Below are 7,671 nucleotides of genomic sequence, written 5' to 3'. Positions count from 1 at the left end.
TCGCCAATCTTTTGGTCGCCAACTTGGCGACAAGTTTGACTTTTTTTTTAATTTGGTTTTAATTTGGCTACATTTCGAGAGTTAACCATTGAATCACATTAACCCTTAACAGGGGAGGTGAGTTCTCACAGACCGCTCAAAAGTTCAGCCGATCATCCCTATCTTATTTTCAGTTCGATTGAATGATTTTTCCCAATAGCTTTTTGTTTTGTGACCTTGAGCACCCACCTGCTTATCAGTATCTTTAGGCAGGGAGCAATGGCACGCCAAAGAGGTACGGGGAGATATCCCGTGTCTCATGGCAAGCAAGGTTCACACATTAAGGGGTAAACTCCCAGCTGGGCTGCCGCCCAGCACGGGGACCTTCCCCGGCGCAATAAGCAAAAAGACCGTCCGTGGCCCAGACGACTATCGAGCGTCGCATCCAGTCGTGCGGAGGGCCCGCTACGCGAACTCCCCGAACGGTGGAACCTAAGACTTACAGCTAAGTGGCGGGGTGTGTGCGGAGAAAAGTATCTTCAGGCAAGAGCATCTTGTTTATAGGCTACGGCAACTATACAATTATCTTTTCCCTCTCCCTACGGCTCAAAGCTTTCTTAGTTCCTTCCCCCCCGAATAGGACAGCATAAAGGGGGCGATGTCCACTTCGACCGCTGAGCTCTCCGCAATACAGGGTTACTATAGTGGGACACTATACTTGGCTAGTCATCACTTATTCAATGGTTTGAAAATAATTTTTTTCCCTCCTTGTTCCTTATGGGGTTCTCTAGGTTTAGATTTTCTGTAAGTATATTTGGTTCAGTTTTAAAATTGAAATCACTGAAATAACGCTTCTCATCCAACCTAAGGCTAACGACAACAAAATAATAAATATCAAACTCTATTTGTGAGGTAGACCACTGGATTCAATAAATGCCAGATGTCCTTATCTATGCGCTAAAATGCGGAGGTAAATAGCGTTCAACTGAGACCAAAGCCATTGTAAATACAATGTAGAATACCTTAGATTCAAGGGAGGCAACTTTGCTTTTCAGCTTGGCTATTCAGAAAAATGATGACACTAATACGTGTGTCCAAGAAAGAATCCACAATAATAGCGAACAATTCCTTGGTTTGCTTTTCTGAGCAGGTGCAAGCAGAATATACTTGAACACCGTATTCATTTACATAAAGAACGTTAGCGCTTATCTATCTTTTAGAGCATGCAAGGCACCCTTTTTTGTATATGAAGCTGGCGTTTCAAAGTCAATCACTGTCGAGTGAGATAATATGGAGAGACAGCCTACAAATCCCCTGATATCCCCATTCACTCTTTCTTCTAATTGTGGTTGAAATACCTCTAGTAATTGTTGAAGGATTACGTTCCGCTCCCTTCACAATGCACAAGAAAAATATCTGGGCAAATTTGTTTTAGATTCCAAGTCTTTCCTCTTTTCAACATTTCCTATTTATGTACTATCTTTATAATACATTTTCACTACCCAGTACGTTGTTATTTGTGAGTAAGAGAAGATAAGTAAAAAAAAAAAAATACGCATGAGTAAACAGAAAACCAACCTCTTTCTTCCATTTTTTACTGGCATAAACAGTTCCAAATGTAAGAATTAATTAACAGAAAAAAAAAATAAACAGACATTAGACTCTCATTGAAAACTGAGTAAGATATATCAGGTGTTCTTATAAATCTTTTCACTTAACCTCTCTTTTTTTTTTTTTTTTTTTTGCGCAAGACAGAAAGAGGAGCAACCTACTTTGACTTAAAAATTAACATTTTAAGCCCCTTAAATACAAACAGGGGGAAAACTGAATGCACAAATTTATACTTTATTAACTGCTTTATAAGGCCATGACGTTTAAGAATTCCTAAGTTGAACCATAAAATTAAAAAATTCAGCGAAAAAAAAAAATCCTCGTAAACGTGCCCCGGTGTACCATACTTATTTTGTTTCATTCAGCATATCCTTAGTCCTTTTGACTTTCTACTGAAATAATATTCGCTATAGACAAAATATCAAGGAAATACATTTATATTTTCTAAAATATCAAAATTAATTTTCTATGCTTTTCACTCAATAAGTGATCAATTAGATAGATTTTGAGGCGTAGCGAAGGGGGGGGGGGGGTAAAAACACCCCTCAGAGCCCTTGATTTTACATTCTTGCCATCCCTAGTGCAATAACTTTTACATATGAAAAGGCTCGTTTTGAACAGAAACCCCCCTCCAGAAGATAATTCTGGCTGTGCTAGTGACTCTTTTTATAATAAAAAAATGAGCATTTAGTCTAACTTTCAATTTTCAAACCAAAAGATTCACGACACAGATTCTTAATTGAACCTCTCTCTCAAATTTATTGATTTTAGAATGTTTTCCATGTTTTGTTGAAACGGTATTACAAATAATTTTCAGTTAAAATGTAAATAAAGAAATAAATGAAACGTGGCAAATCGCAAATTGATAAGTTGTTTCTTATTCAGCATGATATTCATTTTCGAAAAGTTAGCAAAATAAGATATGCTTTTCAAGTGTTTAATTATTTTTATAAAACCATAACAAAAGAAATATTTTGGAGAATGATGTTTCTTGCGCTCTGCTCCCTAAATATCTACACTGCTTAAACTAAATAGGTGTTTTGTACTCAGTAAAATATGCTGTTATTAATTATAGGAAGCCTTACTATTGGGTTATTAAACAGAAAAAGGCTATCAAAAATTTTTCTTTCCTTCAAGTATTTTACTTCTGCTTAACTTTCTCCCCTCTTTTTCGAAACTTCGCCACACATTCCTTCACTGGGAACAAAACTATGCCAAACGCCTCTGATTGACAGACCCCCAAAAGGGGTGTAGTGCGTTTCATTCATTTTCTCCCTGCGTAGGCGTGTGTGAAAGGATTATCAACTGCGGGAAGTAACTGGAGGGGGAAGGGAAGGACTGGTACAGACGTTGTACCACAGCCGTAGGAAGAGAGCACTTTTTGTCGGTACAGCATATGTACCGCCGTTGGCTAAAGGTTAAATTTCATTGCATTCTTTAGAAGAGGTCTGTGAGACCGCATCTCCCCTTCAGTGTTACTATTTTCGGCAGTAGTAGACATTAGGCTCTTAACGCTAAAGCCGAGGATAAAGGTACATTTATCTTATTCGCGTTATGTGGAAGAGAGGCAAAATATTCCGGATGAGGTTGACAGTTGTTTGAAATGCTCACAAACGTTACCCAATGATGGTCTAGGCACAATGAAGGCTGAATAATTCCTCAAAATACGACGCAAAATACTAATAGTTAAAGGGCTGCCAAAATTTTTCCATAACTTGATATAATCAATTTTCCGGTACTAAAATGTTCTGTATATATTAAACACCTAAAATGAATAAATCATTAATAAAAAATTATATTCATTTTCATTACGAGGAGTTAGTTATTTACTGCTAACTCCTCTCAACTACTCGTATTTCGATTCAAAGTTCAAAAATTATTTTTCCTGCTTGCTAATAAAAGTTCAAAGAAAATCTGAGGAAAATTACAGAAACGTATCTTAACTACACGGTTTTTAAGAATTTTTTAAATCGAGGGTTCTCTGAGACCTCACGTCCCCTGTTACGGGTTAAAACTGCCAACATGGGGAAATTTATGTGTATAAAACGTTTTCTTTGCTTCGATTCGCAACAAACTTGGAGCGAAAACATTTTCTTTGCTTACTCCGAGGCACTATGATCATTAAATTGGAATAAAAGGAAGTCATCAGCTCGTTTTTCTGTTTTCAATTTTACGCGCAGGTCACATACGTAAAGTTTGCGCAACGATATTTCATTTTGCTACTCAAAGTGCCGGAATTGTACTTGCATCATTTTGTTTTTGAGAGAAATTTTGTTTTTACCTAAATGACCTCTCTCACCTAAGCTCCAGAAACGTATTTGTTGCATCGGTGTACCGGTGTGAAAACAACACGAGATTATAAAGAAAACTTTTGAAGCTTTGGTCTTTAATTATGTTATAAACATACAACATTTCTTATGAAACAAAGATAACTACAAAAAGTACAAATAAATCAGAAAAATAGTAAAATGGCTTTTTTTGATTAAGTTTGTTTTAAAAAATTTCTTGTAAGTACTTAAAACAAAATTGATGTAACGGTAATGTTCAATTTATAAGCATGTTCACTAAATTTAAGAAACACCAATAATGAGAATACAATCAACACTTTTACAACAATCAAATACAAGGGTAAAAGTAAAACGAGTTACAAAGCCAAAATGTCAGCTGTCAAGCTGTTTGGGTTCAGCACTGCCTCAAATATGCATAAAAGACTGCATAAATGGGACGAAATTGGATTCATACCTACTGGATGCAAAAATAGATTTGTTTCACTTAAGGGAATTGAAGAATTATAACAAAATAATAAAATGCTAGGGCTTATACAGACTTATGACTGCATGAAAAATGCCGAGAGGAGGGAAAAGTAAAAAGAAAATTCGAGTTTTCACCATGTTTCTGATGAGGAACCAAAGAAACTTAAACCCATGAAAATACGATAATTAAAAGAGTGTTTAATGTATCAAATGAATCGTTCATCATTTTTTTACAACGTTTCCTAGTTAAAAATTTAAAAAACATCTCATTTTTAAATTGAAAGAAGGGTTTATAAGCCGTACAAAAGCAAGTGTTATTATACGCTCCAGTACCGGATTTTCATCTGCTACAGTTCCCACAATGCATTGCAGTGACGTCAGGTGAACTGTCCATTGTACAATACAGAGGCTGTTCACACAATTTTTAGCCGATGTATATTTCATTCACAAAACTGAATTACATAAAATTCTTTCGTTTTAAATGTTCTATTTGATAGCCCTTGTTCTAAACTATTTTTCGACGCCGCAATTTCAAGGATGACGATTACTTTTGAAGTGTCAGAAGAGGCATTCTATCTCATTCCTTCGAAAGAGCTTCCCCGAGTCCTGTAAGGGTTGTGAGACGACGTTTGGATAATGCAGATTTTAAGAAACCAAAAGTACACAAATCCATAGGGATCCCTACTAAATCAGGAGATTTAGTAGGGATATCAGTAAAGGGCATCATAGCCTTGACACCGGCTTTTTGTTCCACTTCTTTTAGGAAATTTAGAGTGGATTTTAAAGGACGAGAGCTAGCTTCGTCTGGTTGTAGTTTACAAGTTGCTGTGATGGTATTTCATTCAGAAAAATCGGTGATAAAATATGTTCCTGATAGTATTTAGAGTTAATCTTGACGCTTTTACCATTATCTTCATTTTTAATTTGCCACTATATGAAAAACTAGCAACAATCATGAATCTTTTTGAAAAGCTTTCTTCGACTCTTTGGACCATGTACTTAATTTTTTTTTTTTAACACCTTTTATGACAAAGGCTTTTTTTTTTTTTTGCTACAATCATTTAAATACACCCATAATTCATCTAATGTGACATTTTTTTAAATTTTTCTTTGGATGAGTAATTTAATTTGGATAAGAGATAAGATTTCCCTTTGAAAAAAGCATAAATATAGCCTTCGAACCAGTTCATTAAAAACGCCATTTTGAATAAAAACAGATCTTTCAACACGCAGACGATAACTTTGACTTTTAAAAACATAGTAAAATTGTAATTATTTCTTCTGCAGCAACCGATTTTTTATTCCCGCTAATCAAAATCGTCTGAAAATGTCTGAACAGTCTCTGTATACAATTTTTAAATCTGATGCAGTTTCCAAGCCTGAAAATCTTAAAATCTAGTAAAAATTACTCAAAAGCGAATTTTAGGATTATGTGATAGGGCTGCTGAGAGAAACTAAATCTAATTTAAAGAAGGAGAAAATATTTGGTGCTTTTACTTTAAAAGGATTGCGGCTGTGATTAAGCAGTAACGACTGTGAAGTTAGAGCTTTTGTTTGTGATCAACCTTAATTTTCAGCTTTTTTATTATCCACTCTTATGTTTAATTTTTTTCTTACTTGTAGCAATTATGTTCTAAAATTCAGGTGTTAGTACGACTTATTTGGTGTACGAGGGCTGTAAATTAAAGAGTGGAAGCATTATCTACAGTTGTGGCAAACCTAACCTGGCAGCGAATATGCCTTACGCTGTGATTAGGATCTGTGTAACCTCCCAGTGTTCCAGCACGTAAGGGGTACGGTGTACCCCCCGAGCCGACTATAGACGCTCGCAGAAGAACGGGATTACGAAAATTGGATATCCAAGTGGTGATGTATCACTATTATCGATGTATAAGAGCAAAAAACAGTCGATGTACAGTCGGGGAAATAAACAGTCCAAATGAGAAAAATAAGACAATGTGTATACATGTAGAAATAAAAGCATTTAGAAAGAGTTTTTAAAAAATCTGCAAACAGCAATTTCAGAGTTATAAAATCAAACTCCTTCTTCAGTGCATATAAGAACGAAGGAACACAAAGTCAGACAACGGACAAGTGACCCAGAAAAAGTAAGACAGGGACGAGTAAATAGACAGAAAAAGGCCGGAAACCGAAACGTTACATCAGCAGAAAACAGCAAGGATAACATCTTGGAAAAACGTCATACACTGAAAAAATTTTATGAAAAGAAACAGTGGGGAAAGGAGGCGTGCTCGACAAATCAACTAATAAAGTGGAATTTTTCCAGATCCAGTAAGATTCCCAAAAGCCCAAAACTCTACATCGTAAGTGGAAGTAAAACCATGGATAATTTTGGCAGAAGAAAAGTCGAAGTTATTGTCGCAGGACCAACAATGTTGGGCGATGGAGGAACGTTTAAAATCCTGTTTTTTGGCAAAGTTTTCATGTTCTTTTGCACGGAATTAGAGAGCACGTCTATTTTGTCCTATGTACGCCTATCCGCACTGACAAGAAATGCTACAAAGCTCCCATCTGACATATTCCTGAACAGGGTGTTTAAAATGTGAAATTTTAGTTTATTAATTGGGGGAAAATGCAGAAAAAGTTTTTCAAGATTTTAGCGATCTGTTGACTGATTCTTGGGAAAAGGGTTAAATGAAAGAGTTAAAATACTTGTCAGGAGTATGTATTAAAAAATTCAATTCTGACGAAAGTAGAACGGAATAAGAACAAATAGCTACCTCCCAAAAAATAAAAGTTTTAAAAGAGGCTATTTTTTTCAATGAAACTAAATAATACAAGGTTTTTTCTTTCTGTACAGTAATTTTCAAAACAAATTTCCAATTTGTTCATTTTGAAAAAAATCAAGTTCGTTTTTCTGTAGCAGGTATAATCAAGGACGTTTTAAATTTCCACTAAGAGAAAATGATTTTTCACAAATTTCACAAGAATGTGGTTTTTCTTTAGTATGTGTCGCTAAATGGCTTTTTAAAACCTCCACCCAGAAAAAATGACTATTTACAGAAATATAGTTTATCGTCAGTATGTATCATCAAATGGATTTTCAAACATGTACTACGAGAAAAACAACTTTTTACAAATTTCACAAGAGTATGGTTTTTCTTTAGTATGTATCCTTAAAGGGCTCTCTGAATTTCCACTAAAAGAAAATGACTTTCCATAAATTTCAAAAGAATGTGGTTATTCTTTAGTATGTGTCCTCAAATAGATCTTCAAACTTCCACTCTGAGAAAATGACTTCATACAAATTTCACAAGAGTATGGTTTTTCTTTAGTATGTGCCCTCAAATGCCTCTTTAAATTTTCA

Source organism: Uloborus diversus, unplaced genomic scaffold (assembly GCF_026930045.1).
Source record: "Uloborus diversus isolate 005 unplaced genomic scaffold, Udiv.v.3.1 scaffold_165, whole genome shotgun sequence".
Lineage (NCBI taxonomy): Eukaryota > Metazoa > Arthropoda > Arachnida > Araneae > Uloboridae > Uloborus > Uloborus diversus.
This window is presented reverse-complemented; position numbering follows the sequence as displayed.